At 35.2% G+C, this 22,885-nt stretch overlaps 1 long non-coding RNA gene across 2 annotated transcripts in view; it reads left to right on the top strand.

Moving 5' to 3' along the window:
- LOC136832245 (uncharacterized) overlaps positions 1 to 19,089 on the top strand; it is a 56,111-nt gene extending 37,022 nt beyond the window's left edge. The window contains exons 1-3 of one of the 2 annotated variants that reach the window (XR_010851137.1): positions 17,706 to 17,835; positions 18,039 to 18,179; positions 18,728 to 19,089. This is a non-coding gene — a long non-coding RNA (uncharacterized lncRNA). Of the gene's footprint in view, positions 1 to 17,705; positions 17,836 to 18,038; positions 18,180 to 18,727 lie in introns of those variants that run through there. The other variant, XR_010851138.1, reaches the window with a different exon arrangement.
- Positions 19,090 to 22,885: the final 3,796 nt, after the last annotated feature.

Here is a 22,885-nt window from a genome sequence, read left to right as displayed (position 1 = left end):
AGGTTCATTTGTTCCCGCAGTCCGTCAAAGGTAAAAATACATACCAAAGCATATGCTGGAGGTACTGTTAGATTATTTACAAGCCACATCACTGGAATAGCATAACAAAATAACACTTTGTCTTCGTGTGCTTGAAAACACGTCCTTCACTTTGATATCATAGATAAGAGGGTGTTTTCATCAGTCCGTCAAAGGTACAAAGTATACACCAAAGCCTATGCTAGAGGCACTATTAGATGAATTATAAGCCACATTTTAATGTAACAGCATAACAAAATAACATTTTATCTTCGTGTGCTTGAAAACACGTCCTTCATTCTTATATAGATAAGAGGGTGTTTCCATATTGCAATAAATTTTTTGACAATTTCATTACACCACGTACACATCTTTAAAAATGTAACGTTAAATCACGCGTAACATCCAGTTAGTAAATGGATTATAATATACAAATTTTCAAAAAAAAATGTGATTCGAGAACGAATATTAAAAAATATATATATATCAAAAGGGATGGCGTGCTGGTTGGAAGCGTCAGGAAAATGATCATTGTTAGCGCTAGACCAATAACCAGTCCCAGTAACGTTAAATAAGAAAAAAAAAATAAAAGTTAAACAAATCGTTCGATAAACAATCCTCTTGTAAAGAAAAAAGTGAAAAGAAAAGATTATTTATCCTGGATAGCTGTCAGGTGGCAGAATTCTCAAGCAGCCTGCAAAGTTAGTAAAACTCCTTTCCTCAAAAAAAAATGAACAAAAAATAAAAATCTTGACACGAATGCAGAGATCTTTTTTCACATCACCAGGCGATGATTACCTTAAGAGCAACATTTTAGAGTATTTGTTAACGTGAATAAAAAGAATCTACGCCTGTATATAAATGGGCACTACCTAAGGTAACTTATAATCATTTGAAAAATGGAGACGTTCACGAATATATGAATCACTGAACTTGCATAAGACGAGGAGTGGAAATAACATGTTTACATGAAATCAGTTTTTTCACCGACATCTGATACCTTATAGCGTAAAAATTTATAACCTAATAAAAGCCTTTAATCCAAGTGGAATAATACACAAACCGTCCCGAAAAAGGTTTCGTCGTCGCTATAAATGGAACACGAAATGGTTTGTTCCAAGAATCCGTGAAGAGAAACCTTATATTTGGAGGTCTTATTTTTTCTCAGATTTAATCATTCCTCCTTGAATGCTGACCCCCTTTCGGAATGGCTTTTTTAAAATTAATCTCTCTCTCTCTCTCTCTCTCTCTCTCTCTCTCTCTTCTCTCTCTCTCTCTCTCTCTCTCTCTCTCTCTTCTGATAAGGAGTAGCATTTTTCTTTAGGATAATATACGCTACATTCATCAGCAAATACCGCTCTCAGATCTTTTAACTACAGTTAGCTTATATCTATAGGTCCCTGTTATTCCGGTTGACTAAAAGTAGGAAAATAATAGACAAAAAGCCAAAGAAAAAAATATTCCTGCTAATTGCTGGCGAGGAGAGAGAGAGAGAGAGAGAGAGAGAGAGAGAGAGAGAGAGAGAGAGAAGCTCAGGAGATGCTGAGGTTGTATTGTTTGCCTTTGGCTCGGAAGCTTTTTCGGACGGGGACACATTTGGGAAATTTCCACATTTGAGAGATTACATCAGACCAATTTCTATAAGAAGATTAAACAAAATCGTAGCAGGCTTTGTTGATATATTCATTTGGGGCTCTGATAAAAATCGCGGTCACCAGGGTGGTTCATTCCGAATGGGAAAAAAAATATCCTAATCTTGTCGATTTTTGGATATTTCTCATTTACTATACTGTTTGCGCTTTTTAGTTTTCTGTAAAAGAAAAATATTGAGATGGCTTTGTCTGTCCTGCACTTTTTCTGTCCGCCCTCAGATCTTAAAAACTACTGAGGCTAGAGGGCTGCAAATTGGTATGTTGATCATCCACCCTCCAATCACCAAACATTCCAAATTGCAGTCCTCTAGCCTCAGTAGATTTTATTTGATTTAAGGTTAAGGTTAGCCATGGATCGCACATCTGGCACCGTTTTCCGAAGGCGCCGCAGACGCGCCTTCAGTCTACCGCATCTGGGGAGTAACTGAGTGCTGCCCGGTCGTAGCTAAGCGTTTCATACTGCAGCACATCGAGAGGCTCGTATTCATACAGCATTATACGCTGTATAGAAAACTCGATTGCGCCGAAGAAACTTCGGCATATTTTTTGCTTTTTTTCATTCGTGGTCACTGAATCTTTTTTTCATATGCAACATTATTAAAGTATAAATGTACCTATGCTGTCACAAATGAAGGTTATGTAAGAGAGGTGCTGGCATAGTCAACGGGTAGCTAACGGTCTGTTTAAAACTGCTATACTACGTCATCATAATCCTTACTTTATATAGACAATAGCGGGTGCTTCATCTATCAGTGGCCAAAAAATCTGGCCCCAGCCGAAATACCCATAGACTACCGTTCGGACCCTTGACAGGTTGCATTGGCAGTGGCATTTCACAATAAAAATAAATAAATAAATAAGTTGTAAATGAACATTTGGAAATACATTGCATTTCATATTGTAGGCTTTTCATTTTGATTGAAAAGACTGAAATACGAGTATTCTCGCTAATACACTTAATATTATATATTCTTCATTTGTCTTTGACAATTCAAAACAATGGCTTTGTCTTGTCTTAATATGCTTGTTTCCACGAATGTTCATATACAATATGAACATTCAAAGTTCAAAACAATGGCTTTGTCTTGTCTTAATATACTTGTTTCCACGGATGCTCATATACAATATGAACATTGTATATACTTAACAGATTAATAGAATAATAGGCTTTTATTCCTTGACGTTTTGTTTGTAATTAAGTAATGCATAAGAACTGTTAGAAGTAGAGCAATTGAAATAGAGAATTAAATGCATTCGAGAACACGCCAGCGTTTCGTTTAAATTTATATATCGTAATCGAAAGGCTAAAAGACAGAACAATTTTTTTATTTTTTCATTTTTTTTATTTTTAGGTCCACTACATTTCACGGGCCACATTTGGGCAACGACCCTCGCTGGTATAATGCCGATTCAATCTAAACCAGCTAACCAATTGCAGATCTCTTCTTTTAAATAATCACTGTCCCGGTCCATAAACTAAATCCATATAACGGAAGATTTACCACAACATTCTGATGCGCTTGTGGGTAGGCCTTATATATAAGATATGGAAATCAGGTAGACTTGTATTGCACACAGGAGCAACATTAAACATCAAGCACTAGCGGATCGGGTACGGGGGAACACCTGGGCACGCGCCCCCCGCCATGAAAAATAATGACAAAATAATAATACTGAAGATTTAGATAGTAACGTAAATGAGAAATATAAAAATGGGGAAAAATAATAAATCTATTATAGTAATATATATATATATATATATATATATATATATATATATATATATATATATATATATATATACACATGTATAATATGAAAATTGGTGCCCCTCACCCCATGAAATTTTTCTGGATCCACTAGTGACATCAAGTGCCATCTGTATTGCGTTAGGGACATGCGTCATGTTAGGAGAATGAAAACAAACTTCTATTGGGGAATAGTCTTGAGCAGAATGTAAGGAGACAGATGGCAGGATAGAATGAGAAATTACACTAGAATGGGAATTGCAGAGGTTCCTTGAGTATAGGAGATAATGATAAAGGGGAAAAGGAAGAGAGAGAGAGAAAGAACAGTACGATGTGGTATCAGATGGTTGGGAGATTAGTGGAAGTGAAAGCGCAACCGAGTTTTCTGTACAGCCGCTACATCGTATAATCAAGGCCACTGAAAATAGATCTACCTTTCGGTGGTCTCGGTATAATGCTGTATGATCCGCGGCCCACGAAACTTTAACCATGGCCCGGAGGTGGCCGATCTTATATCTTTGCCAGAAGCACGATTAAGGCTAACTTTAACCTTAAATAAAATAAAAACTGCTGAGGCTAGAGGGCTGTAATCTAGTTTGTTTGATGATTGGAGGGTGGATTATCAACATACCAATTTGCAGCCCTCTAGCCTTAGTAGTTTTTAAGGTCTGAGGGCGACAGAAAAAAGTGCGGACGGACTGACAAGCAATAGTTTCCTTTAATAGAAAACCAAAAACATGAGCAGTGGAATTTCTGAGGCCCTTAGAATTTCAGAGTTGGAATCAAAGATGATTTTGATTTAATCATCTATAACACTTCTAGTTACTTAATTTTCGTTACCTCTTAAACGGTAATTATCCTCTCAGGTAATTGAAAGGTGACGTCTGCGTAGATGAGAAACACGACTTTATAAAGAAAAAAAAAAAACTCGTGCAGACAGAAACAAATGACAAAGTTAGTTTTTTTTGTTTTATTTTTTTATTTTTTTTGGTGGTGCGGTTAAGCAAATACATGGGAAAGAATGTCGCTGATTTTAAAGGGAATCTGCACGAGCATCCTGCATAATCGTCGACTAGCAGTGATTAAAAACAATGAGATGCAAATACGCGTCTCCCGCACAACATTATAAAAGTTTTTTGAACGCGGGGGAATTTTCAAGCTTTTTTTTTTTTTTTGGCGCGAACAGCTTTAATGAACAACGGCCCATTTTACGTCGCGTTAAAAAGGGAGTTTTTTTTTCTTGTTTTTTTCTCATACCGCGAATGCTTTCTTTTCCTCCTTAATGTTATTCTCGGTCTGTAAATGTTACCAGCACAATCCAAGTGTTCTCTATAATGAGGGAGTAAAGACAAAGTTATATGACCATTTCTTTCCTTTTAAAGAATATTCTCGTTTTATTAGCTTTATTGAGGCTAACTGGAAATGGGATCATTTTCCACTGTAATTAGATCACTGGACATTATATTATATGGCGTATTAAGCAATGCCAGTGAGTACTTACCCGTTGTAGGCTTGGGTATATGCACTCAAAGAATTTTTACGTGACAAGTAAAATTAATTACACTATGACCTTTCTCTTTTGCTCTGAACCGCTTAATGTAGGAAGCTTCCTCAGTAAAATTTGCCTAACTTTTTCTCTTCTCAAAACATTAAATTTCCCATATATTCCCTCTTTCATTCCTTCTTTTTTTAGATAAAAGGGCAAGAAGGAAGAAGAGAGGTTCAAATACTTTTCAGATTATAGAGACGAGCTAATTGCGGTTATCAAAAATAAAAGGATTATCAAAACTTTTAATGTTTATAAGAGAAGCAATGAAAAGCATTTAATTTTCAGTACAAGATTATGAGGCCTGGTTCATGCTCTGCTTGTATATCCCTGTACGTGTTGACGGGGGAAAGTGGTGTATCATTTTAGCAGAGAGAAACTATGGAAAGAGAGCACATTACTTGCAAAACAAACAGAAGAGGACAAAGAACAACTTTTGTAATGTAACATTTTTTCAAGAAACCCTTGTTCAACTGATAACTCAAAAGTGAACAAAATAGATTTCTTACTAATGCTTAAAAATCTACACGAAGTCCCAGGTCGCATACGCTAATTATATGCCAAAGATGCTTGATGACCTTGCGTTCGGTGACGAAATAAGTACTGCTATAGTTAAGTTTTAGCCAATTATAATTGCCATCTCTATTAGTAGAGAAATTTTTTTCATTAATTCATTGTTCCATTCTACAGGTAAATATCTTCAGTTCTGTAATTTGAACAAGCGGTTCAGCACAAATATTCTCTTATTACAGTAACTGCTTCATTATGCATCTTACTTTGCTTTGGGAATGTAAATCATGAACACCGTAGGTCCATTTGCCGTTGAAGTGGTCCCGAATTAGTCCAAACAGCTTTTCTCTCAAATATTCATCGCGAGTTATCGAAAATGTTAGAAAATAATAATAACATGGCAGATAAGACATATGGCTGTATCTTAAGTTTAATACAGAATTATGGACAGACCTGAACCATTAGTTCATACAAGTAATCTTTTAGTGATTTTATTACTGGCTCCTATACCCTTTCTTCTGTCAAGAATGAGGTTTATCGCATCCTCCGTGGTTGATATACACCCTCCTGCCTTTCTTTAATATTTTCTTGCTTTCTTCTTCCCTGGGCTAGTAAACAAGATCTAGCACAGGCTTTGGTACAAACAGAAATAAGATTTCATTCAGCGGAAGAACTGAGTCTAGACAATGCCATTCACCAGAAAGAAATATAAGCATTTACTTTGGCCACAATAAGAGATACTCTTGAGTCGATATCTATCCATCCTTAATATGACAGCGCTATGGAATGTTTGTTCTAGTGACGGGAGAGAATAATATTCTGTACTTTATGAATAATTATAGATAAAGCACAGTATATATCAAGAGTTAGATACAGTATCATTTGCTGAATTAATATTTTGACATACAAGAACCCAGACTGAATAGAGAAAATAACATTTTTTCTTCATATGCCAGAGAATGAATCCTGCCTTTGAATATCAGGGCTGTCAGGCCAAAAGTTTACAAATATCTTACTAACTCAAAGACTATAAAGACAAAAGATCAATTCAAACATAACAGACTTAGTTAGAGGGTTATGAAATCAAAATTTTGAATATAAATCCTAATCTGAAACGACAATAAGATACAAAATATATTTTAAGCAGTTTGCTACACTGGAACGCTGTGATGATTTACGAGAGGCGCCCGAGAGTAATGGGGATGTTGTTGTTGGGGGGAGGGGGGGAGACGACAGGTGGGGAGGGGGTGTTGGCTGGAAAATTTCCCTCGGTGGCGTAAGACCAATATCCAAAACCAATAACGTAATTGGCGGCAGCAGAGATAAACAGATATAAACACTCCCTTCTTGAAAAAAGGAATCGAAAAAAAACAGCTATTTATTCACGGTCTGCTGTCAGGTGGTAGAATTCCCAACCAAGCTGCAGGAGTTAGTAAACTTCGCTGCCTCAAAATAAAAAAAAAAAAAAAAACTTTGAAGATAAATCTTTGGATTGTTTCGAGATACCCGCCAACATACTTTATGTGATCGCCAAATAGTGATGGAGGAAAGTAGCTGATAAAACAACAGAACATGCATATGTATGAATCTATAAATGTTGCCATATAAATGAAGGTTGCTAAAAGTAAGAAGACGTTGCAATGAAATTAATTTCTTTAACGGAAATGAGTACCTTAATTCATAAGAATTAGAAACTAAAGCCAGGCAATAATTTGGCGGACATTATTCAGTCAGCGGAAATCGAAAGAAATATTATACAGAGGATCCTGAAAGATGTCATCCTCATTGTAAAAAAAAAGTCTGAAAAATCTGAGAAATTATTTTTCTATTCTGCCACTGTCCCTTTTCTCAACTCTAATCATTCTTAATTTGATACTTATTTCTCTTTTATGATTGTTATTTTAAGATTAATCTCTCTCTCTCTCTCTCTCTCTCTCTCTCTCTCTCTCTCTCTCTCTCTCTCTCTCTTAAGAACAGAATTCTCGAGGATTAGAAAGCAACACTTTTCCCTTTGAATAAATCTTACCTTCCCTGTGAAGCAACACAAGTCTTCAAGTATAAATATAAAAAAAAATGATTAAAAGTCCTTCATAGATTCTGCTATTCCTCTTAAGCCTGAAAGACAAAAAATACTGTGGCTATAAATAATCCATTCTAAGTCGTTTGGATTCGAGTGCATTCTGTGTAAGAAACTTATTACCCACTGTAAACTAAAATGTGGAAATAAAGTAATTATTTATTTATTTTTTATTTTATTATTATTATTATTATTATTATTATTATTATTTTTTTTTTTTTTTTTTTTTTTTTTTTTTTTTGTCTATCTCAGTCACCCTATTCGACTGGCTGGTATTTATAGCGTGGGGTTCCGGGTTGCATCCTGCCTCCTTAGGAGTCCATCACTTTTCTCACTATGCGCGCTGTTTCTAATAGCTCGGTCTTCTGCAAGAGTCCTGGAGCTATTTCGGCATCTAGTTTTTCCAGGTCCCTTTTCGGGGATCTTGGGATCGTGCCTAGTGTTCTTATGATTATTCGTACAATTTCCACTGTCATAGTCCATATCCTTATTTCTGTTTTCAGGTCTTGATCCTTATAATTTTTTCTCTTTCTTTCTCGTCTACTCTGGCGTCCCATGGTACTGTGACATCAGTGAGTGATACTTTCTTCTTGATTTTGTCAATCAGTGTCAAGTCTCATCCTATCTGTTCTGATGCCATAGTCCCAGAGGATCTTTGCCTGGCCGTTTTCTCTATCACTCCCACAGGTTGGTGTTTTTACTACTTATTAGTGCAAGCTTTTACTACTGAATCACCCCTCTTTTTTTACTGGTTCTGTGCAAGCGTTGGACATTTGCTTGCTATGTTGTTTATGGTCTCGTCTTTCATATTGCACTTCCTGCATATGGGTAAGATGATATTTCCATCTATTGTTCTTTGGACATACCTGGTTCTTAGGGCCTGATCTTGTGCCGCTGTTAGCAGTCTTTAGTTCTTCAATCTGTCTCATGTACTGTCCGTGCATTGGTTTGCTGTCCCATTCCTCTGTTCTGTTTTTCATTCTCCTGACTCTATATATTTCTGGGTCTTCGTCTACTTTTATCAGCCCTTCTTCCCACGAACTCCTTAGCCACTCGTCTTCACTGGTTTTCAGGTATAGCCCCAGTGCTCTACTCTCGATGTTGACGCAGTCCATGCTTAGTAGACCTCTCCCTCCTTCTTTTTGTGTTATGTGTAGTCTGTCTGTATTTCCTCTTGGGTGTAGTACTTGTGTGTTGTCATGTGTTTCCTAGTTTTCTGGTCTATGCTGCCGAGTTCAGCCTTCGTCCACTCCACTATTCCTGCGCTGTATCTGATTGCTGGTACTGCCCATGTGTTTATGGCTTTCATCATGTTTCCGGCGTTGACTTTGACTTGAGTATTGCCCTGAGTCTGCATATATTCTTTCCTGATCATAGCCTTCATCTCTTTGTGTTTTATATCCTCCCCTTCTATTATTCACAGGCACTTGTACTCTGTCTCATCTATGTCCTTGTCACTTTGCCCTTTTGTATGTTGACCAAGGCGCATTTTTCTATTCCAAACACCATCCATTATTATTATTATTATTATTATTATTATTATTATTATTATTATTATTATTATTATTATTATTATTATTATTATTATTTGCAGAATAAACACCCTCATGAAAGAATACCTTAAGAATACCTAATAAATTATTCCATCCTGGTGGGATTCCTTATATTACTTCGGGAGATTCTTCCTTCTGTAATTATTATATGATGACGTGTATTAGTCGAACACAGATCAGCCTCACACCCCGCCCCCTAACTCTCTCTCTCTCTCTCTATCTCTTCAGCTGCTACTTCAGCAAATTACTGGATTCACGACAAAGATGAACAGAAACGCAGTGGGTGGTTAAGAGAGAGAGAGAGACAGACAGAGACAGAGACAGAGAGAGAATAATACACGTCATGGGTCATAAAGGCGGAATTTGCAGAGTATAAATTTTACTTATTTGATCCCTGGAAGCATTTAAAATCAATGATAACTATTGTTAAAAGCAACCTTTATTTGGTAAGGCTTTACTTCTAAACGAGTCTTGGTAAAACAAGACTCGTTAGGAGTAAAGCCTTACCAAAGCCATCTTACATCATCGTTGCTGTCAAAGTGAGGGTTGGCTTTCTGTCGCAAATTGACACAAATATATACCTGCATATATATATATATATATATATATATATATATATATATATATATATATATATATATATATATATATATATATATATATATATATATATATGCACGTGTGTGTGTCGTTGCGTGCGCAATGAAAAACTACGAGTAAAATCTTGACAACATTTTCGAGACAAGAATTAATATCCGGTGTATTTTCAAGATAAGGTCATAAACAGACATCATTCGATAAAGAGGTGATATTCTGTGCAAAATGATGTTTAAGAAAAAAAGAGAATCCATACCCTTTAAACTTCCATGAGAAGAAGAGGCAGAGGAGGAGGAGGAGGAGGAGGAGGAGGAGGAGGAGGAGGAGGAGGAGGAAGAGGAGGTCGTGACTGGAGCATCAGCAGCATTTGCGAGATTCTGTGCATAGCAGAAGCTAAGCAATATGGAAATTACTGAGGCAAACATTTCCGCTTTGGCAAAGGCGTTTATGCTCTATTAATGGTCAAATATCTGAAGGCTCTCATCTAACCTGCTCTGGGCAAACTGAGGAATTCTGGCTTCTTCTCTCTCTCTCTCTCTCTCTCTCTCTCTCTCTCTCTCTCTCTCTCTATCGGATCTCGATACCTGAGTTTTTGTGGCATTGCATTCTGTTGCAAAGAAAATAGAAAAGGAAATAGAATATGCTTCTATGGAAAATTGATACTATTTTTAATATCAGATATATGGAAACCAGTTGGTTATATACAGTAAAATATATAACCGACGATATTTAGATGTTTCTTTTACACTCCAGAACGGTCTTCACATTTGAGTAAAAGAAAACTTTCTTATAATAAGCTTAGATAAAGTCAAGAGGAACTCCGATCTTTAGTTAATGAGAAAATACAAATATAATATAAAACTGTCTCTAACGCATCCTTGCCGATCTGCACAATTGTTGTTGAGCAAAAGAAGTCCTCAGTTTTTGGGAAAATTAAACATTTTCTGAGACGCTTTCAGCTGCGGACCAGGAGCAGATAGTCTTTTCAGAAACTGACATCAGTCTTTCTAAGTTCTTGAGTAACTCTACGTTAATTTTCAGGCTGCCAGCAATTGCAACTTTCTACTGTTCAGCCTAACAACACCTTTTCTTTCTACAAAGCAACTGAGTACCAAGTCTCCAGTGAAAGAAATATTAGCCCTCCATTCCATCCTTCAAGCAACGGATCTTAGTCCGGAATATGAAAGTAGCCAAATTCTGCAAACCATTAAGTGGTTTAGTGCTGCAATTATGTCCCACTCAGTGGCCTGAAAGACAGGCCAGTTCCATGCTTCCCTTCCTTGATTTTTTGAAGGACTTAGCATGTCTTGTTAGACACAATTTACGATAAGGGAAATTGTAGAACAACTTGGGTTAGTACGTCCAATAAAAGTTCCAGTAAAATACTCAGCATTGAAATGTAGGGCGTATCCTTTGCTTTACTCTTGAAGAGCTTTTCGAGCAATATTGTTTTTAACCAAGGACTCTTCATATTGATAAGGCCAAAAGTCTGTTCAAATAAAAAGAAATATGAGACATGAAAGTCCTGAAATATTAATGAGAAATAAAAGATAATTGTGATAATGAAAGGGAGATTTAATTTAAAATCTATTCAATTAATTTTCAATTTATTGTCCTTAAATTGAAATAAATACAAATATGACAGCAAAAGAGAACGACAAAAATATGAAAGAATTAGAAAAGAAAAGACTTACCGATAATAAAAACTTAAATAATAAATAATTACTAACCTAAATGAAGTGACTTCACAGCGGTTATTTGTAAGTTTCGATCAATATTTCAGTTATGTTTTTCCTCAATCCAAGAATAGTGTGCGAAAATATTTTGAGAAACATTTCCGATATACATATACATATATATATATATATATATATATATATATATATATATATATATATATATATATATATATATATACATATATATATATATATATATATACATACATATATATTGAAGAAAATAAACATATGCTTACAGTACATATCTGCGGAAGCGGAAAACTAAAGCAATAAACAGATAAGCATGGACTTATCAGGTAGTTCTTCGTGTACTTAGGTGCAGAAACGGCGTAATATGCAAAACAGGTGTGCCTTGCATTCTTTAACGTGGCTCCGACAACACCTATTGGGCCATCTCATATTTACTCTAAGACTGGAATTCAGTACCTGCTTTTTATTCTTCCTAATCAGTATTCTGTTCTTAATAAAAGACTTGTCTTTAACACTTACTTCGTCTGGTACCTGTCCCGACATTTCTTCATCTTGTATTATCTTTGTATTGTATTCATTAAAATAGCTTGTACATCACATCAACCTTCGCGTAAATAAGACAGATATATTCCTATTAGACATGTAAAATGTATGATGTTCACTATACCGTTACTGACGTTAGAAAATATAAACATATGTAATAACAACGCTTGCTCTCCAAGAATTGTTTCGCATACATCAATGAAAATGTTCTGTTCGAATGCAAAAGCAAATAACTGCGAAAGCCTTCAGAGCAATGGATGTATTGCGCAATGTATATTGGAATAAATCTCTATTTCGCTAAAGGTTGTAAAAATCCAAGAACACGCGGTCTCTCGTCGTTAAGACATTCACACACACACGCACACACACACACACACACACACACACACACACACACACATATATATATATATATATATATATATATATATATATATATATATATATATATATATATACATCCTCAAGGAACAAGGAAACGAAGACCTCCATTCTTACAAATTTATTGCCGACGTCTCATGACACATGTCTCATTTTCAAGGCTAAAAAAGAAAATAATTTGCACTACAGATAGAATCACGGTATTAAAAGAATTTTAAAAATTAAAATATCTAAAATTCACAAAAAATGGCAACGCAGCGTTAAAATTAGGTATAAATGAACATAAAAAAAGCATCACAAAAGCCTTGACCTATATCTTTTGTGATCCTTTTTTTAATGTTCATTATATACCTAATTTTAACGCTGCATTGCCATTTTTTGCAGAATTTTAGATATTTTAATTTTTTAAAATTTTACAATACCGTGATTCTATCTGTAGAAAATTATTTTCTTATTTAGCCTTGAAAATGTGACATGTGTCATGAAACGTCGGCAATAAATTTGTAAGAATGGAGGTCTTCATTTCTTTGTCCTCTGAGGATGAGTATATTTTGCAGTGGCTTCTCCTTCTGTATATATATAAATATATATATATATATATATATATATATATATATATATATATATATATATATATATATATATATACACATACATACATACATACATACATATATATATATATATATATATATATATATATATATATATATATATATATATATATATATATATATGTGTGTGTGTGTGTGTGTGTGTGTGTGTGTGTGAACGAAAAAGGAGAATATTCAGCGGTTTCATGCTGATGCATCCGTCAAACAGTAAAAATTAAAAAAAAATCTGTCAATCTGTGTAGTCCATAAACAATGTAATAAAAAAGATCCTATTTTGTTTTAGTCCTCGTGTAGCAATGTCAAAGGAGAGGATATCATCCGCCCAAATGCTTTTTAAAACTGAATAAAATCTTTTGTTTCAGCGTCTGTGTAGAATCAAACAAGATGAAATCCTTTCATCTCTCTAAAGGTGACATAGAAAAATATTTCTTTCAATCACCATGATAAGCCAGACTAGAGAAAGCATCTTACAGTCAATGCAATGAAATGGCGAACTAGAGAAGACTTCTGTCAAACACCATGAAATGTAAACAACAGATATTTTCGTTCAACATGAAATGTCAAACAAGAGAACATACGTGTCCCATTAATTTTAGTTTATATATTGATGTTTTATAACTATGGAGGTGACGGTAAACATCCACGGCTGATATCGGCGAAGCCTCGTCGTGATTGGCTTGTAGCTTTGATATGTTTATTCACCTATAGTTTCAAGTTTTTTTTTTTTATTTTTTTTTACCCCATGGAGCGTTCAGTTGTTGATTTTATTGTCTTGTTAGCTAGAAATTTATACAAGATAGTGATGATACTTATTTAGCATAGGAAAACTTATGGAAACATTTTGTGTGTACTTTTTCACTGCCACTCAGAAGAAAGACAGAAGTTTCAGTGATATCAGCTGAGGAGATTTGCCGGCAGCTTCAAAGAAAAATCTAATATCAGATTCCGAAGTGACGTACATGAGATGAAAAATCTCTTTTAATTAGCAGCAGGTTACTTGATATCCCGTCTTTTTTTATATATATATTACAATAGGCTATTCACTGCTATTTTCTTTTTCCAATTGAAGCATCAGTCATATGGATTGTATTCAAGGAAAGATAATTATTTTTGATGATGATTATACGAAGGTTGTATGGCAGACCAGTTATTTACAAACGTTCGAAATAAAACTCATAATCAAATTGAAAGTTAGGAAAAGTTATAAAAAATTCTAGAAAATTCTGTTGAGGTATTCTTTTCTCTATGCATTGATAAAAAGGAAGTTGAACTCAACAAAAATCAAACAAAATGCAAGTTTTGTGATAAAACAAACTTGCAGCAAATTCTCTCTCTCTCTCTCTCTCTCTCTCTCTCTCTCTCTCTCTCTCTCTCTCTCTCTGCAAAACTTGGATCACAGCTGGAAAAATAGCGAAAGTATTTCGTAACATTGTTGAACATTACTATTGTTTAGGCTGCCGGCGACTCATTATCCTCTGAAGATAAATTCATCATTTTTACTGTGGAATTTTACCTTTTACTTTGTCTGTAGTATTCAGTGTTTTTTTATTCCATTTACGTGTAGTGTTAATCATTAAGATAATATGCAAATAACTTTACAAAGCATAATCAACTATGCGGCCTTCATTATTATTATTATTATTATTATTATTATTATTATTATTATTATTATTATTATTATTATTATTATTATTATTATTATTATTATTATTATTATTTACGAACAATTTTATGGTAGAGTATGAGAGATAGGTTACGATGCTGAGGCTTAACACAGTATCAGTTTAACTTTTTTTCAAGAAACCAGTGAGTTGAGTTGAATTGAATCGAATTGAAAATAGAATTTAGGCCAAAGGCCAAGCGTTGGGACCTATCGGGCCATTCAGCACTGAAAGGGAAATTGACAGTGAGAAGGTCTGAAAGGTGTAACAGGAGGGAAGCCTCGCAGTTGCATTATGAATCAATTGTTAGGAGAGGGTGGAAAGTCAGATGGAAGAAAGAAAATATGAAAACATGTACAGTAAAAGGAACGAAAGGGGTTGCAGCTATGGGCCGAGGGCACGCTGCAAAGAACCTTAAGTAATGCCTACAGTGCACCACATGAAGGGCAATGACGGCACTAAACCCCTACCGGGGAAACCAGTGAGGTCTAAGAACTTTGTCAAATTACTTTATACAGCCAGCAAGAGATGTATAGATAAAGAAATAAAATTATGTATTAAATATTTCATTTACAAAACTCTTATATATAGTCACTCACTTGTTACAGAAGTTATGTTACTCTTATAATATATTATGGTGTTTATAACAACGTATATGTAATGAAGCTATAGTAGAGCAAAAAATATAGTTAACAAAGAAAACCAGAATTAGACGTCCACTTAACTGCTTTATCGACCCCTCCTGTGAGAGACTGAAAAAGAATTAGCAAAACTGAAAGGAAAGAGTCCTGCTTCGGAGGGTGATTGGCTCTTTGCGTATTTTCTGCTAGGATACAGGCTTGTAGTGATAACCGTATCCTAAAAAGGCCGAAGAAGTCGAGAATTAAAGAGATCATAATGGCCATGAAATACGTGCACTCAACATTGCATGAAATTATTTGCAAGGTCTGTAACTTGAATTATGTTGGGAAAGCGGGAAGAAGTTTCCAGTTAAAATGTGAATATCATCACGAACGTAATTTTAATATTAAGAATTTTTGATTGTTCACACTTAGCGGCCAGATTTGCTGAACAAAAGCACTATTATTAGCAAGGTGCCTCGCTGTCGAACTTCTCAGTTCCAGAGGTCCTTTATTCCTCACGCTGTTAGACTGTGGAACAGTTTCCCTGAGGATGTTGTGTAAGTGGAACCTCAAAAGTTCGAGCGAAAATGCAACGCATTACTACCCTAAGGCAATTCTTGCATTTCAGTAATTTACCTTCATTTTTATCTATTTATTTATTAATTGGTTAATTTATTTTTACCTTTCAGTAACCGATCTCTCCTTTGTGTCTTTTATAATACTTTCGGGTGTTTCTTTCAATGAACACCATATTCTTTGGAAGCTTGTATTTCAAGTGAATGGGCCATGTGGGCTTGTTCCGTATGAATAGAGTTCATTTCCTGGCTAATAATAATAATAATAATAATAATAATAATAATAATAATAATAATAATAATAATAATAATAATAATAGCAAGTATTCAAGAGAATTATTTAAAAGCTCTAATTTAGGAAACAGGACAAAGGTATGAATGAAGGTTATAGAATTCCCATGCCCAGTGAAAATTGACAGGTCTGTCAAAGGGTATTTCTTTTGACCATTCAGACGCAAACCCCAGGGGCAACAGTTCCTGTCTCTTCCTCTCCTCCCCCTCAGGTAACTAGGCTGCAGATTGCTTCCGAAGGTGAGGGCGCCTAAACGGCTTCAGGAAATCAATTCTCCTGATTTTTGCTTCCTTTGGAAGAGTCCATGATTTTTTTTTTTATTCGAACAAAACTTTCCGGTCGAAATTGAAAGTGGAGCTTGCCCTTTAAGGCTGCAAGCTGCAAAATAGAGTTTGTTTTATTCATATTGTAGTTATAATTATTAATACCGTTATTATTATTTTCATGATTACTACTGATTTTCACGTGGATCTTTTTCTCTTTACTTCTGTATATCCGATAAGAATTTCCAGTCTGAACACAGGATGAATTTCACTAAACTCTTCGAATTCAAACGTCTTTATTTCACGGATATTTGACTGTAAAAGTTATTTTCCATCAAAGACCGTTTTTTTGTAATGTATATTTGATTGGAAAATTTGTGACTGGTTGGCGCTGTGAAATGTCTGTATGCTTTTTGGGGAATAAAAGATGGAGTGGAAAGAATGAAAAAGGGCGGAATGATAAAATTCCCGAAATCCGAAAAAAGAATCAGTGGACTGTTAATAGTGGTTTGACTTTTGCAAATGTCATGCGAAACTGAAAAATGAAATTTAAAGGTCTCTTGCGCTTTTCCGTCCAATATTTTTTTCTTTCAAGCGAGTTACAAAGGATTTATACTAACCTTGTTTATCTGTATTTGTTTTTTCTAGTCAGTTTGAACAATTTTCCCCATGTTTAGTGACCTTACAAGGCAGTCTTCTTTTTCTTAGGAGTCGTCGTCTTTTGCCACCTGTTCCCAAGTTTCTGATGTAGAAACACACACACACAGAACACATTAGTGACAGTTCTCTCTCTCTCTCTCTCTCTCTCTCTCTCTCTCTCTCTCTCTCTCTCTCTCTCTCTCTCTCTCAGGCTTCTGCATTCTCCTCAGGAGACATCCCTCCATTCGGTGATAATTTTCCTTTTTGATCTTTGTTTCCTCAGTATAAATGCCCAGGACCTGTCCACCCGGCCCCGGCCCCTCCCCCGAGGCAGGTGTTTAAATTCATCCTTAGTTCATAGTGCTTTTATTCCAAGCTTTCGAATCTTGAAAACTTAATAAACTGCTTTTCCGATGTATGGGTTTTCCATTATATACCTTTTATACGCACACACGAAGTGTATTTTACAGATGATGAACTTTCACAAATTCCCACCATCTTTTTTCTGATTACCTCAGTCATTCTTATATATATATATATATATATATATATATATATATATATATATATATATATATATATATATATATATATATTTGTGTGTGTGTATGTACAGTATGTATTTATGTTTGTGTAAAACGATTAATTCTTATATATCTAATAACACCGCCAAGTGTCGTTTCAAGAACGAATCGAGAAAGCACTAATTCAACCGTTCAAGGTAGCGTTGTACGCGGTCCTTGGCCGGTCGTCGTGAAGTTTCCTCCGACTGAGCTGTCCTGACTTTGGCAGTTTTGTGGTAGGCAGCTGGTAACTCAGTGACGGGGAAAGGTTTGTTCTTTAGTAATGTTGGTGCTTCCGTGTTTTATGTATTTTTGCTTTCATTTTTCTTACGGTTTTTAGATTTTTTGCCCGTTTGTGTTTACGATTTGAAGTTTTTGTATATTATAATGGCGTTCTACGTCATTGGTAGATTGGTGTTTTTTTATTCTTTAAGTCCTTTTTTATTTATTCTTGATGGTCTTTTATTTCAGAAGTGGTTAGGTTAGGTTACTTCAACTTGGGAATTCTCGACGAGACTAGATATCTTCGATCCCAGTAGATTCCTGTCGGAAAAAGTTGGACTAATGACGTCGCTGGAGTTTGGTGAAGTATTTTTGCGTTTGAATTAGAAGGCAAGTATCATTTTCAAGTTTTTGTTCTTGCAAACCATTTCTAGCAAGCTAGTCCTCCCCCATCAGGGGCGGAGCCCCTGATGGGGGTAGGACGTCCCCTGTAACGCGCGGTGGACTTTAGTCTGCCGTTCGTTGGAGGGGGGCTTGCTTGGGGGGGGGGGTGTTTCAAAAAAGTTTTCCATATTGGTCGAGTTGAAATTACTTGGTACTTGATTGTATGATTAGCACTAGCATTTTAGCCTAGACTGATAAAATGTTTAGTACGTAATTTGTTTTTGTTAGTGTCCAGTCCAAATTTGCGTTAATGATCTTTAAGTTTTTTCCCAATTAAATAGTTTTTTCGAATTTTAATTAAATTTTATTTCAATGGTGTAACTTTTAAGCTTTTGCCAGCTGATCACTACAGTCTTTGCACTTAACTGACTGGTTTTATTTAGGAACTGGTGAGAAGTTTAGTGTTTAATGCCTGAAAAGCTTTGCAGGCTGTGGGTTTTTAGGAACTGATTAGTGGTTTACAACGAAAGTTTAATGCCTTAAACGCTTTGCAGGTTGTGGTTTGTCTTCATGATAATGAACATCACCGCTCTGAAGATATATTCTGTTTGGCTTCTTCGTTTGGTAGACGGTAGTTGCAAGAATTTTACAGGACAGTGGTTACTGGATTTTGGTAGACTACAGATGCTGGATTCTTTGAGAAATACATTGAACGTTCTCAGAATACCGTAGTTCTTGGAAATCCTGGCATTATGTAAATAGTAAGTTACTGGTTACGCTGAAATGGAGCCTCTTTATATCTTACTTGTTAATTTCAACATTGGACACTATGAACCATCAAAACCCATTTTTAGATCTGTTGGAGATAAATGTGGTAAAATTTTAATTAAAACAAAACTGTTGATCCTAATCCTAATATGTTGTTGCTTATCCTATCCTGGTTTATTTTTCTTGTAAAATTAAATGGTTGTTACAATTGGTAAACTATCCTGGTTTATTTTTTGTAAAATTAAATGGTTGTTACAATTAGTAAACTTCGATAACGAAGTGTGTGGAACACTGAAGCGTAAATGATTTTTTTTTTTACTGAATGGTGTCATGAAATTATAAAGTGATGTGGCTTGACGGGCATCAGTCCTTGTCAGTTTAATATTGTGGCATGTAATTTTTGGATATTGACGCGTCAACAATGGATATTGACGCGTCAACAATAGTTTGGTCAAGAATACTTTAAGATAATAAGCAAGCTTATAATGCACATTTATTGTGGATGTTTACCAACTTATGGTTATTGGCGCTTTAACAACTATATTGGTAATCAACACTAGACGTGAAGAGTTTACAATACACATTGTGGATGTTAAAAGTTTTTGGATATGGACACGTTCATAATGAAGTAAAGAACACTTGGACGAAATAGCAACATCCACAAGTATGTTTGCTACTTTTTAGATATTGAAAAGAGTGATATGGACGCGTTAATAATGAAGTAAGGAACACTAGAACTAGGAAACTTAGAACTATTACATTGTGGATGTTGCAGTTTAACGGCTATTGAGTCAACAATGGTCGGCGAGAGTTCTAGATACAATAAGCAAGCTTAAAATGAATATATCCTGCAATGGAGATCATAAACCATTTGTGGTTTAAGGATTTTCAGTGATTTTATGTAAGGTCTTAATTTTGTTAGTAAACTGCCCTTCAGACGACTATTAGCTATCGTGAGAGGGAAATTCCAAAATAGGGTACAGTACTTGGTGTTTCACCTTACGGAGTAGAAGTCAATCTATATAACGTAACGGTTAATTGCTCTTTTTAAATTAATGTACTATTCACTGATTAGTTACATTTTAATTAAGGGGATCCTCTGAAAATGTTCAGGTATTAACAAATCTGCAATCTTAGTTCGTACAGTTTTGAACCATATGCTATAGAATTTTATCTAAAAACGGTGAATTAGGGTCTTAGAACATTGCTTTGTGCTGAAAGTGAGTATTAATTCGGTTTTATATTTATTAAAAATATTAAAATACTAATTAAACGTTAGGACCCGACAGCTACGTGAGGGGTTATCTGGTATGACAGGGGGTTATTTGCCATTGTGGAATGTTTATCATGGCTTGTATTATCAAAGAAAGTAGGATGTCTTTCATGTACTAAAAAGCTTGAAATGATCAATTATCAGATAATTAGAGGAGGAGGTCTTTGTTCAGCGTAAGTAATTGTTCCTATAGCAAGCAGGGTGACTGTTTTGATGAAATGGCGTTTTGGATCATCAAAACGGCTCGATCTAAATTAGGCCCAATATTGTTGTTTAGACCTTGATTTTGGAAATGAGTCACCCATGCAGACAATGAGGTAGTAGCATAGTTTTGTAGAGATGGCCTTCGATGTTGGAGTGTAACAAGCGCACTGCTTGTCTCTGATCTGTAAACTTTTTAGTGGCTTGTATAAGAGCTCTTGAGCCGTGTGGTTCAAAAACCCTGCTGGTACGGATTAAGTCCTAATGTCTTTCTAGTGAAACTGTCATTTTTCATCCTCCCTCCTTAGGTCAGTCTTATAACATTTATTCCAACTGCAAATAAACTTGGGATACAGTTTGGTATAGAATCCCAGCTCGAGAGAGTGATTTACTGAATATGTCGTTAGGCACGAACAAGTAAGGAATCCTTGGAAAACTTTTATTACTTTTGTTTCCCTTTTTACTTGATCAATCAGTCGTAAAGAAATTTCCGGCAAATTTTTCTAAAATTTATCCTAATTTAAGTTACATTTAAAAGGACCGCTGGAATTTGTGTGAATTGTGAGTCAACTGAGGTAAAGAGCTTTTAATGTCACTCGAGGTATTTCTACCTTTTTCTTTAGGAATTGTAGTTGCAGCAGGCCAGGTGTTGACTTCAGTTTTGCAGCGGCGTCGGGCATGTAAAACAGAGTTGATTGCACTTTAAAGAACGTTGTCTTTTGGTAATAATTTTTTCTCAGGTTTCTCGTTCCTTTTAAGGAATGAACAGTAGTGACGTGTCATTTCAGATTTTTTTCACTTTCGCAACGATGTCCTATTGTTTGGCAGACTATGTGATATTTTAATGCCTTAGAATTAATCATATCTAGTTTTTCATGAAAAACAAAAATATGATTAAAACCCTTTTTTTCCCCGTGGGGGTGGGGGGGTAGTATCGTCAGGTCACCTCATGCGGTGCACTGTAGGCATTACTTAAGGTTGTTTGCAGCGTGCCTTCGGCACCTAGTTGCAACCCCTTTCGTGCCTTTTACTGAACCTCCTTTCATATTCTCTTTCTTCCGTCTTACATTCCACCTTCTCTGAACAATTGATTCATAGTGCAACTGCAAGGTTTTCCTCCTGTTACACCTTTCAACCCGTTTTAGTCTTAATTTTCGTTTCAGCGTTGAATAACCTCATAGGTCCCAGTGCTTGGCCTTTGCCCTAAGGTCTATATTCAATTCAATTGAAAAGCATTTCTTAAAATCTCCGTTCATTATCATATACTCTTCTGAAATGCTTAGTATTAAGTAATTCCTGTGTTTTGTAAATTTCATTTTGTTTAACCACAAAAGGTCTGATCTTTGCTTATTCTTGATGTTAATTGCTAGTCTGGTGATAATGAATACCGTTAAAATACTTGTTCAAAGAGATACCATTGGAAACTGGGGTTTGAACATGGGGTGGCCGGTAATAGAGTCACAGGAAAAAAAGTCACACAAAAAAGTCACAATTTTGGCTAGGAAAAAAGTTACAGAAAAAAAGGCACAATTTACAGTCTTATGTTTGTTTTTACAGTAATCCCCAACGGACTTGTACTTGGGGATCATTATCTAGGAAATATTAATGTGACTCTCTTTCCTGTGACTTTTTTCCCTGTGACTTTTTTGTGTTTTTTTTACCTGTGATTTTTTTTTTTACCTGGATTCGAACATAGATTATTGACGAACGCCAGACGAGACAATGATGTCAATTTATGTGTTATAGGATATTTTCAGCTCTTTGTGTAACTTAGAGTGTTGGACCGGTCCTCCTTTCCATTGTTTTTCTTAGTTTATTGGAGTAATGAACTGATTAATTTTGGTTTTCGGGTCGTCTCAAGAGCTATTTGTAGTTGACTTGCGCCAGACATTGTCCATAGAACCGGTGTTTTAAAACACTGTAGGATGTGTCTTGGCCTTGTTACTGTGGCTAGCACAATTCTGGGTCTTGAGTTTACTTGGTGGAGGATATATTCGGGCACGTTTTCCTTCCCTTTATAATTTTTTTAGCTTTTATTGACTGAAGTATTTATTTCATCAATTAAGTGCTCAATTGGTCCAAAATTTTCTGAATAATTCAAGCAAAGAAAGAAGGAAAAAGAAACGTTAATATTATTATTTGGTAAACATTCAGGCCACCTTTTACTCTCTCATTTTGTGCGCCAGTGACTCGGATAGTGTAACGCCAGGTAATTTCCAATAGATCAATTATTTTTCTTTCAATGATTGCATTTTATTCTATGAAAGATTGTACGAAATGTAAATGCAGTTATTAAAAAATCTCAACATTTTAGCAAGCTCACTTTACAATTGCGGTAAGAAAATGCTCGGAAAAAAGTTTACCTATCCTAACTTATTAAATTTTTTGTAATGAAGAAAGACACGTAAGACCAGTGATCATGTAATGAAAACTTAAGTTTTAGACGTCGAACGAATTGTTAAATTACTTG

Source organism: Macrobrachium rosenbergii, chromosome 49, assembly GCF_040412425.1.
Source record: "Macrobrachium rosenbergii isolate ZJJX-2024 chromosome 49, ASM4041242v1, whole genome shotgun sequence".
Classification (NCBI taxonomy): domain Eukaryota; kingdom Metazoa; phylum Arthropoda; class Malacostraca; order Decapoda; family Palaemonidae; genus Macrobrachium; species Macrobrachium rosenbergii.
The sequence above is the reverse complement of the archived record's forward strand: the minus strand, read 5'-3'. Positions and strand labels throughout refer to the sequence as shown.